Source organism: Hylobates moloch, unplaced genomic scaffold (genome assembly GCF_009828535.3).
Source record: "Hylobates moloch isolate HMO894 unplaced genomic scaffold, HMol_V3 SCAFFOLD_11, whole genome shotgun sequence".
Classification (NCBI taxonomy): domain Eukaryota; kingdom Metazoa; phylum Chordata; class Mammalia; order Primates; family Hylobatidae; genus Hylobates; species Hylobates moloch.
In genome coordinates this window covers 32121891-32133919 of record NW_026652286.1, presented here as the reverse complement: position 1 = coordinate 32133919, position 12029 = coordinate 32121891, and the positions used below count along the sequence as shown (strand labels likewise).

General features: G+C 40.3%; 1 long non-coding RNA gene across 3 annotated transcripts in view; it reads left to right on the top strand.

The window, feature by feature from the left end:
* Nucleotides 1-794: 794 nt before the first annotated feature.
* Nucleotides 795-12029, top strand: part of LOC116477299 (uncharacterized) — a 156335-nt gene continuing 145100 nt past the window's right edge. For 2 of the 3 annotated variants that reach the window (XR_009215714.1, XR_009215715.1), the window contains exon 1: nucleotides 11403-11528. This is a non-coding gene — a long non-coding RNA (uncharacterized LOC116477299). Of the gene's footprint in view, nucleotides 937-11402; nucleotides 11529-12029 lie in introns of those variants that run through there. The other variant, XR_009215713.1, reaches the window with a different exon arrangement.

Sequence of the window (12029 nt, the reverse complement as noted above, 5' to 3'; positions counted from 1 at the left end):
CCTTAGAATTTTTATTTCTCTGCTTACATTACCCATCTGTTTTGTATGTTGTCTGCTTTTTCCATTATGGTCCTAATGCATTTATCATAGTTATTTTACATTTCCTGTCTGATAATTCCAACATCTGTGTTATATCTGAATCTGGTTGATGATGCTTGCTTTATCTCTTAGACTGTGATTTTTCTTGCTTTTTGGCTCGTTTTGTAATTTTTTTACTGAAAGTCAGGCATATTATATGTTAGAAGCTGAGGTAAATCGGCCTCAGTTTAAGCATTTGCACTAATCTGGCTAGGAATTAGGCTGTGTTTAATGTAGTTACTAGAGGCTTCAAATTTCTTTTATGTCCTTGTTTATGTCTCTCCCATTGTCTTTGGGTTTCCCTGTGAACACTTCCTCAATTGAGTCAGTTATGTACAACCCTTTCAGCTATAATCCGTTGTTATTACACTGGAACGTTATTGGAGTGCTCATACAGTTTAGGGGGAAGGGGAAGGTTTCTATAATTTATTGTTAAATCTCAGTATGTTGGTGGACCTGTGTTCCTAGCAGTGACCTTCGTAAGTGTTTCTTAGATTTTTCTCCCCACTTATGTGAGACAGGAAGCCTAGAAGTGGGAGAAATGCCTTTCCCCAGGTTTGATAAAAGGTAAATTCCTTCCCCCTGGAGAGGAGGACTTTGTTAAGGAGAATTCACTGTGTGTTTCACAGTGGTTACTCTTCCCTCCCTGTGCCAGAGCCAGGAGATCTTTTTGGTTCATCCTGAGAATCTTGTGGAGTTGCTGGAAGTTAAGACTCAGAAGCACATCAGGACCCCTAAGACTGTGACCCCCCAGGAGTTTCTCACTCTCTAGTTAGTTCACATTCACCTCCAGAAACTCATCAAAATTATCATTTTACTGTTTTTACCAGTTGTTGACTCCAGCAGCTTCTGCTTCAGGTAAGCTGATCTCAGCTTTGATTCTCTGGATTTACCTGTCTCTCCAAATTTTGAGGCAGCGGTTTCCCCTGCAACTTTATTCCCTGATTTATCTGAGAAAAGCTGTTGATTTTCAGTTTGTTCAACTTTTTTCTCATAAGGGTGGAGGGTACCATCTTCCAAGCTCTTTATACGTTAGAGCTAAAACCAAAGTCTCTATTCTGTTTTTTTAACTTCTTCTTGGTTCAACCTTATATCTCAATGTTTTGTGTCTAAATGTTTTTCCATGGAGATGTACAGGGTATTATTAGTTCTTTAAACCTCTTTTGTATATTTAGTTTTACCCCCTTTTCTCATGCCCACTGTTGCACATTTTTATTCTCTATCTTTTTTCCTCCTGATTTGCATTGCCAGAAGGATGTCAATATTACTGAATGAAAAAAAAATCTGTTAAGTTTGTCAACTCTGTTTTATCTCCTATTTATTTAATTTCTTATTTTCTATACCTTCAGCTTTTCTTAGGTTTTATTTGCTACTTATATGTTTTCTCTCCTTAAATTGCATGCGTAGCTTGTTTGATTTCTTCCACCATTATTTAACAATATACTAATAATACTCCTCTCTCTATTACCACTCTTCCTATTTTCATACCTTTGCTGTAGTTTTATTGTTTTTCAAATAGTTTGTAATTTCAGTTTTAACTAACTCTTTGACATAGAAGTTACATTGGAGAGGAGGTTTTTGTTTTCCATTTTCAAGTGAATTTAAGTTTTTCCTCTTTGCCTTTTATGTTAATGTCTACTTTTATTGCACTACATTGTTAGAATGTAGAATGTATGGTTTCAAATGTGAAGAATTTGTTCACTTTTTTTATGGCCTAGGATATAAATATTTTTGTGAAAATGTCATGAACTTTGGAAAGCAATGTGTTTTCTGTTTGTAGTGTATGCAATTCTCCATTTGATCATTTAAGGCAAATTTTCAACTAATTTTTCACTTGCTATTTGTGCCGTGAAAAATAAGATGTGCCTTTAAATCTGTCAATACAATTGTACTTTCATCAATTTCTCTTACAGCTTTTTAAAGTATTTTAATGTTTTGTTATTTAGTAGATTAGCATTAGTAATTATAACTTTATTTTAGGTAATCTTGTCTAATCAATATTAAGTAACATTCCACTTCCTTTGTGTGCTGTTCCATGAATTTTAATTTGAGTTCTAATAGTACTATAGGCATTTCTGCCTTTCTTTTTCTGGCATTTCCTTAATAAATCTGTACTCCTGTGTACCTTTCTAGATCAACTTAGTTTTAAAACATTTGCTATAAACAGTATGCAGATAACTTTATGTCTTGCATATATATGCTTTTTAAAAATGTTATATTAATTAGAAAAATATCTACTCTCTTTTATACTGATGATTACATGGTTTGTTCTTAAAACATATTAAACTTTAATTTCTCTGTTACAGTGAAACACATAAGCATTATCTATCTAGTCCCCTACCCCATCCTCACCCAGAAACCCTAGTAACTATGAGGAGAGGGATCGACACATAAGTAAAGAACTATTTGTTTAACCATTGAAACATACATGTTTTTTCTTGCTATTTCTCCTTTATACCACACGTTTGTGGCAGATTATGGGTTTTTTAATTTAGATGCTAAAATTGTAATCCATAATACATTATACTTCTACCCCTTTAAGAATTTTTTTAATTAGCATTAGGCTTTATATTTACCTTTTACAAATATTAAGATGCTAACATTTATATTTGAAACACTACCATCTTTATCATGCATTTCCTTCTTATTACATTTTTCCCATAAATAAGAGCTTCATTTTTCTTAATTTCTCAGACAGGCAGAGAATTGCTTGAGGTTTAGTTCTTTTAGTTTTTTTGTTTTTGTTTTTTTCGTAATAAAGACATGCAGTAATTTTACTTTCTAAGTCATTTTTCCAGCCCCTTTATATTGACAGTTTTTCCAGGTTCAGAAATTTTTTATCACAATAATTTCCTTTGAAAATTCTGTAGACATTGCTCCATTGTCTTCTGGCATTTAGAATTGCAGAACAAGAGACTGTTGCCAACTTAATTATTTTTATTTTTACATAAAAATTTTATTTTCCCCTTCTTAATTATTTAAAGAACTTCTCAATTAGATTTTTATTTTTTTCACCTTATGCATAATGATAATTTGGAAAGCCAAGTAGTTCTAGACTTGTAACTTAATATAAACCCTCTCCCATTTACTGCTCCACAAAGGCAACTACTTTCAAATTTTTTAGCTGATTTTGAAAAACGTACTTCTGTAACTCTAAATAGCAGGCTTATACTGCTATTTGAATTCTCAACACAATTTAACCAGTCCTTACTTTAGCTTCTTAACACCATCCACCCAGCCCCCATCAGTGTGGGAGCTACTGATTCCTGAGAGTTTGAGCTCTGTGAGGGGAATGTGTTCTTGGCTTTTCCTGCCGGCAGCTTAGAATCCTGCTTTTGTCAGTCAGCTGTGTCAGTTACACTTCATCTACTGCTCAGCTTCCCAGTTTTTTTTTTTTTTTTTTTTTTTTTTTTTGCCTACTGACGTTCTATTTTTCTTTGCCATTTTCAATTATTGTCTTTAAACATTTTTTTTTTTACTATCATTTTAGTGAGATTTTAAGGGGAAGTGAAACTAAAGGCATGTGTTCAATTGCCCATTTTTAGCCAGAAATTCTCAGATGTTTTTGATCCTTGAAATTCAAATATGTTACTAGGTATATCTAGGAGCATATTTTCTTTTATCAGCTTTACCTCGCTGCTCAATCAGGGATTTGGTTCTACGAATCTTAATTTTTCCTTTGTACAGGGAAGTTTGTTTATATTTTGTATTATTCTTCCATATGCTTCATTTCATTTTCTGAAATTCTATTATAAATGGATTATATCTTCTGGATCTATTCTTCACTTTTATCATATTTTTATTCATCATTTTCATCTATACAAATTTCCTCTGAATTCTGGGATAATTTATCTAAGTCAACTATTCACTACTTCGTTATGTTTTCTGTAAATATTTCATAACCATATTTTTTATCTAGAATTTTTTTCTGATCTCAGAAGTTCTTTTATTATTATTATTATTATTATTTTATTTTTTGAGACAGTCTTGCTCTGTCACCTAGGCTCGAGTACAGTGGTGCAGTCATATAGCTCACTGCGGCCTTGATATCCTGAGCATAAACAATCCTCCTGCCTCAGCCCCCTGAGTAACTGGGACCACACAGGCATTCACTACCAGGCCTGAGTAATTAAAAAAAATTTTTTTTTAGTAATGCATCTCACTTTGTTGCCCAGGCTGGTCTCAATTTCCTGGGCTCAAGTGATCCTCCTGCCCTGGCCTTTCAAAGTGCTGGGATTACAGGTGTAAGCCACTCCACCAGTCCAGATGTGCCTTTTTGATGGATGCATTGTCCTTTTAAACCTTAATAAGAGCATGGATTATAACATTTTCAAATTCCTTCTTTGTTAACAAAAATGTATCTATGTAATAGGGAAATATTAATTCTAATTCTTAGGAACAATCTCCTTATATTTGGACCCGTAAATTTTTATATGCATTTGATATTTCTTTAATTTATTAATTTTTGAAGAATTGAGGTGTATTTGGGAAGAGTACACTATCTGGAAGTCACTTGGAATGAGTAAAATGCACAGAATCTTGGGGCACTACATTATAGCTGAGCGCAAAGCCATGATGGGGGAACAGGATGGAAGAATAAAAGTGGCCAAAATTATACTACACCTTTCAGCAGAAAACCACTCTAGCCTAGCCCCAGACCTGGCTGCTCTTGAACATGGCTGGTCATTATGGTCTACTTATTTGAACCCCTTCCCTCCTTCATGGCTTAGCTCTAGGTCCTGTCCTTTGGCATGTTCTCTAAAAGTTTGACTCTTTCCAGGATTAATGCAAATTCTCAGTTTTTCTGTTAGTTTTTACAAGACAACTGCTATAGTTTGAATGTGTCTCAAAATTCTGATGTTGACAATGCGATGGGATTAAGAGGTGGGGCATTTCAGAGGTCATTAGACCATGAAGGCTTCTCCCTTCTGAATGGGATTTAGGCCCTTACAGAAGAGGTTTTACAAAGCCAGTGTTAGGCTATTGCCCTTCCACCTTCCACCATGTGAGAACAAAATGTTTCTCCCCTCCAAAGAAGTCATCATCAGAGTGCCATTTTGGAAGTTGAGAGCTTCCCTCACCAGACACTGAAGCTGCCCACCCTTTTATCTTGGACTTCCCAGCCTCCTCAGCTGTGAGAAATACATTTCTATTCTTTATAAATTATCTTGTCTCAGGTATTTTTTTATACCAGCGTGAATAGACTATGACCACAACTCAAGGCAACAACTGTCTCCAATGTCATTACTGACACTTGCATTGCTATTAGTTCTAACAAATACTACAGCATTTTAATTAGCATATGTGTAGGCCAGTTCAATCTTCCAGTTTAATTCCAGAGAGAGAATATCTTGTCATCTGAAGTAGATGGTTGTTGACCTTCCTAAAAACAAAAATGTTAAATGTAAAAAAGGCTTATTAGTCTAAAGATTCTTTAATGAAAGTAATATTGAGACTTGTTGTTGTTTACTGTTGTTCAGAAACTCACCAACTTTGTGTCTCTCTCTGAAGATCACATAGCCCAAATCCACAAAGTCTTTTCTTAAACACTTGGGACTAGATGTATTCAGAATTACACTTTAAAAAAATTATCTTAGAACATTGATAAAGGACATGTAGTATGTGTTACATGATCAAATGCATAAAAATGTATGAGTGCTGACTAAATGGAATAAAGATGATCAGCCTCTCCCAGGTCATGTAATTGCTCAATATGTTCACCTTGCCCGCTGCCTAGACAGAGCCAATTTATTGAGACAGGAGAATTGCAACAGAGAAAAAGTAATTCACACAGAGCTGGCTGTGCAGGAGCCTGAGATTTTATTATTACTCAAATCAGTCTCTGTGAGCATTATGTGATAGGAGTTTTTAAGAACAATTTGGTAGGTTGGGGGCAGCCAGTGAGTCAGGAGTGCTGATTGGTCAGGTTGGAGATGAAATCATAGGGAGTCAAAGCTGTCTTGTGCTGAGTCAGTTCCTGGGTGAAGGCCACAAGATCAGATGAGCCAGTTTATCGATCTGGGTGGTGCCAGTTGATCCATCAAGTGCAGGGTCTGCTAAATATCTCAAGCAGTGATCTTAGACTTTACAATAGTGATGTTATTTCCCAGAGAAATTTGGGAAGGGTCAGAACCTTGTAGCCTCCAAGTGTATGACTCTTAAATCATAATTTCTAATCTTTTCAATAATCTGTTAGTCCTACAAAGGCAGTCTAGTCCCTAGGCAAGAAGTGGGTTTGCTTGGGAAAGGCCTTTGTTTTAAACTATAAACTAAGTTCCTCCCAAAGTTAGTTCAGCCTACACCCAGGAATACACAAGGACAGCTTAGAGGTTAGAAGCAAGATGGAGTTGGTTAGGTCAGATCTCTTTCACTGTTTCAGTTACAATTTTACAACGGTGGTTTCAGTCAGGTCAGGTTTTGCATCAAAGGAGCTATGAAAAAACTTGGTCAAGAGAATATGGGCCTTCCCTTACTTTGTTCAGTTTTTTTCCATTAGTTAAAATATGGTAACAAAATCTGACACAGGTGGTAGAAATTTCAGAAAGGAGATAGCAGAGTCTCTTAACAAAAAGTTGAGGTTAAAATTATATTTCCTAAAAGATAATATAGGAGAAAATAGAGATGATGTTGGACTTAGTGATGACTTTTTAGATACAATACCAAAGACAGGATCAATGAAAATAACACATAAGCTGAACTTTATAAAAGTAAAACCTTCTGGTTTGTAAAAGATACTGTCGAGGGGATGAGAAGACAAGCCACAAACTGGAAGAAAATATTTGGAATAAACATATCTGATAAAGGAGTGCTATCCAAAATATATAGAAGAACTCTTAAAACTCAACAATAAAAAAATCAACAACCCGATTAAAAACTGGGCCAAAGACCTCAGTAGATCCCTCACCAACAAAGATGCCCAGATGGCAAATAAGCATGTGAAAACATGCTCCATGTCATATATTATTAGGTAAATGAAATTAGAACAACAATGAAATACTGCTACACACCAAGGAGAATGGCCATAATCCAGAACACTGACAACATCAAACGCTGGCAGGAATGTGGAGCAACAAGAACTCTAATTTATTGTTGCTGGGATTGCATAACTGTACAGCCACTTTGAAAAATAATTAGGCAGTTTCTTATAAAACAAAACATATTTTGACCATATGATCCAGCAATTGCTGTCCTTGGTAGTTAGCCAAAAAGGGAAAAATTTATATTCTACATAAAATCCATACATGCATGTTTAGAGTAGCTTTATTCATAATTGCCAAAACTTGGAAGTAACCAAGCTGTCCTTCAGTAGGTGAATAGATGAACTGTAGTATACCTAGATGATGGACTATTATTCAGTATTAAAAAGAAATAAGCTATAAAACTACGCAAAGACACGGAGGAAATTGAAATGCGTATTAGTAAGTGAAAAAAGTCAATCTGAAAAGACTATATATTGTGTGAATCCAACTACAGGACATTCTGAAAAAGGCACAACTATAGAGACAGTAAAAAGATCAGTGGTTGCCAAGAGTTAGGAGGAAGGAAAAGATTAAGTAGGTGGATCACAGCATTTTTAGGGAAGTGAAACTATTTTGTATGATATTATAATGGTGAATACATATTATTATACATTTGCCAAAACCCGTCGAATGTCCAACAACAGAAGTGAACCTTAATGTCAACTGTGAACTCTGGATGACAGTGACGTGTCAATGTAGGTTCATCAATTGTAACAAATCTACCATTCTGGTGGGAGATGTTGGTAGTGGGGAGGATATGCATATGTGACAGCAGGAGGTATACAGGAACTACGAACTTTCTGCTCAATTTTGCTGTGAACTTAGAATTGCCCTAACAAAAATTAATCAAAAAACTCATATCTATAGATTAAGAAACATATATATATGTTTTTATATATATTATGTTTCCTAATATGTATCTATTAGAAAACATTGTCCTATTTGTTTGAATTGACTGTTTATTTCCAGAAACAGTTTGGAATGATATTGTCCATTATATTCCAAGGATATGGGACATCCTGATTGTGTTATTGGAAGGGCTTTGATCTTTTTGGATTAACAAATGTGTTACTAAATAAGATGGGTCATGGAGGAGGCTGCGGTTTGAGTCTGCAGAGACTTTTTACTGCTTTACCTTGTCTCTTCTTCAACACTTCCAAAATAATCCTCATTGTTAACAGTTCTAGCTGTTAGGCCTGCATGAAAGCTTGGTTCAATTTGCATTATAATTCATTGTCATCCCTGGGGAATGTTTTCTAACGATCCTCATTAAAGCTGTTACTTACAGGTCAGATGGTGGAGAAATGATTACACATATTTAAGAACCCCAAATGCAGATTGTCAAATTATCCCTGTAGCTGGAGGAGGAGGAAAGTTGGGAACAAAGGAAGAAAGGAGAGAAAGAGAGAGAGAGAGAAAGAGAAAGAAAGAAAGAAAGAAACAAACAAACAAAGAAAGAAACAAAGAAAGAAAAAGAAAGAAAGAAAGGGAGAGAGAAAGGAAAGAGAAGGAAGAAAGGGAGGGAGAGAAGAAGAGAGGGAGAATTCAAAATCTCATTTATTCCTTTCTACAAATAAGTAAACGGAGTCCTGGAAAGTTGAAGATTAAGTTCTGTGGTTTGGGTTGTGAGCCCAGGGACCAAGTCTTGAGCCTATAACTTGCTCTCTATCTCTACTCTCTCTTTACAGATATTTCCTTGTTTTCTTCTGAGAGGTTAGCAGAGGTAGGGCAATGGAGGGACTTTCTCTTGAGATGTCTCACTGACTCCTGTTCAAATAAAGTTTCAGGAAACAGAGGAGTGGCTTGGGGCTTCAGCTTGCATAAATGAGTTGTTTGAATCTCAGCTCTAACATTTCAATCATGTCACCTGACTGCAGGGATCCTCAATAGTTCCTACCATGTCCAATACTAACACCTCAGAATTAGGAGTCCTCAGGAACCATTCCTGCAGGAAGAGACAAGAAGGAGGACCTTGGCATTCATCTATGTCCTCTTGCAGTCCATCTTGGTCCAAGGGACAGCAAAAAACTCTGGCCATAGGGCTGGGCTGGGCATGTCCCACGGCTGTGTGGCTGTGTGCAACAACCAGTCTTTGCTCAGTTTTCTTATTCCTGTCCTGTGCTTGCTCCTGTCTCAAGTTCAAACCCCAGCCCCTGGACCTCTGGACACAGACCCTGCACACAGACCCTGGTTTGTGGTGTTTGGTCTCAGCTCTTCCCTGTAGGCTCTGCCTTAGAACATCGAACTCCTCCCTCTCAGGAAGTCCTTTGCACCTCAGTCCTGCCTATGGGAGCCAGAGGCAGAGCTGGCAAGGAGCAGAAAAGACAAGTGCTTCCTGGAGCACATTTTCCAAAGGCAGAATCTCAGAAGACCTCATGGTTGAGGAAAAGTGTTAAGAGGCCTGCCCCTCCCCTCACTGCACCCACCAGGATGGAAAGCCTGATGATGCTTCCCACCTGGAGCCTGGTGCTCCTGTGACCTGCCTCTGCCAGTGACAGGGAAATCCAGATCTTTTCCTCCAAGTCGCACCTGCTGTCAGAAGCGGGAGGGGAGGGCAGAGGACAGGACGCTCTTCCTTTTATGGCTACAAAACAGAGTCGGATGGCTTCCCCCTTCCCCTAGAGAGAGCACAACTCTAAGTGGCACCCTCACACCTGCCTGCATTTTAATGAATATTATCCCACCATCTATCAACAGCAAGTCAACATGCTTCACACCAGGAGAGAAAAACAATCCTCGCCTTGTCATCCCTCCCTCTCCGGGAGCAGCTGAGGGTCTCAACGCCCCCTGACTCTATGCCACCTCTTTTTCCCTGGGGGCTGTTGACAGGGTGCAGTGCAGCATGCCACGGAAATGGCTTTGGCATCAGAAGGTGGCAGAATGAGAACGTGGCAGAATGGCTTGGGATTGACCATGGGCAGGCACAGGCACTCTGTCACGACTGTCTCAGGACTTCCCAGTCCTCAGAGCAATGCTCTGTGATGGGTATTTCTATCCCCATCTTAACAGAAGGGCCACCGGGGGTTGGAGACATGCAGGGACTCCCTGAGGCCACACTGCTAACATGGGGCAAGGTTAGGCTTATGAATGCAGATCTGACCCATGGATCCCTCAGGGTCTTTCTGCCTTGCTTTCCGACAGCCTCTCCCTGAGGATGCTGCTCAGCCCACTGGACTTTAGATGTTGAGAGGTGACACATGCTGGCAGCCCTCCCAGCCCTCGCTCACTCTCGGTGCCTCCTCGGCCTGGGCGCCCATTCTGGCCACACTTGAGGAGCCCTTCAGCCCGCCACTGTGCTGTGGGGGCCCCCTCTCTGGGCTGGTTGAGGCCGGAGCCAGCTCCCTCAGCTTGCCGGGAGGTGTGGAGGGAGAAGTGTGGGCGGGAAGCCCAGCTGCGGGCGGTGCTTGTGGGCCAGCTAGAGTTCCGGATGGGCCTGGAGTTGGCAGGCCCCACACTCGGAGCAGAGTGGCCCCGGGCAGTGAGGGGCTTAGCACCGGGCCAGCAGCTACAGAGGGTGTGCCAGGTCCCCCAGCAGTACCAGCCCACCGGTGCTGCGCTCAATTTCTCGACAGGCCTTAGCTGCCTCCCCGCAAGGCAGGGGTGTGGACCTGCAACCCGCCATGCCTGAGCCTCCCTCCACCAACCCCCGCCCCCGCCTGGCTCCTGAGCGGCCTGAGCCCCCCAGACGAGTGCAACCCCCTGCTCCACGGTGCCCGGTCCCATTGACCTCCCAAGGGCTGATGAGTGCGGGTGCACGGCGCGGGACTGGCAGGCAGCTCCACCTGTGGCCCTGGTGCGGGATCCACTGGTTGAAGCCAGCTAGGCCCCTGAGTCTAGTGGGGAGTTGGAGAACCTTTATTTCTAGCTAAAGTATTGTAAACACACCAATCAGCATCCTGTGTCTAGCTCTGGGTTTGTGGATGCACCAACAGGCACTCTGTATCTAGCTAATTTGGTGGGGACTTGGAGAATCTTTAAAATGTCTAGCTAAGGGATTGTGAATACACCAATCAGCACTCTGTATCTAGCTCAAGGTTTGTAAATGCACCAATCAGCACTCTGTGTCCAGCTCAGGGTTTGTAAATACACCAATCGGCACTCTGTATCTAGCTAATCTAGTGGGGACATGGAGAACTTTTGTGTCTAGCTCAGGGATTGTAAGTGCACCAATCAGCACTCAGTCAAAAAAGGACCAATCAGCTCTCTGTAAAACAGACCAATTGGCTCTCTGTAAAATGGACCAATCAGCAGGATGTGGGTGGGGCCAGATAAGACAATAAAAGCAGGCTGCCCGAGCAAGCAGCAGCAACCCGTTTGGGTGCACTTTCACAGTGTGGAGATTTTTGTTCTTTCTCCCTTTGCAGTAAATGTTACTGCTGGTCACTGTTTGGGTCCACACTGCCTTTATGAGCTGTAACGCTCACCACTAAGGTCTGCAGCTTCACTCCTGAAGCCAGCGAGACCACGAACCCACCGGGAGGAACGAACAACTCCAGACGCACCGCCTTAAGAGCTGTAACACTCACCGCGAAGGTCTGCAGCTTCACTCCTGAAGCCAGCGAGACCACGAACCCACCGGGAGGAACGAACAACTCCAGACGCACCGCCTTAAGAGCTGTTAACACTCACTGCGAAGGTCTGCAGCTTCACTCCTGAAGCCAGCGAGACCACGAACCCACCAGAAGGAAGAAACTCCGAACACATCCGAACATCAGAAGGAACAAACTCCGGACACGCCGCCTTTAAGAACTGTAACACTCACCGCGAGGGTCTGCGGCTTCATTCTTTAAGTCAGTGAGACCAAGAACCCACCAATTCCGGACACAATGTTATCCTACACCCAACTAATCTGTTTTTTGTTTTTTTGTTTTGTTTTGTTTTGTTTCGTTTTTTTGTAGGAGTTCTGTTGAATAGAAGCAGTTAAAGTGGCTT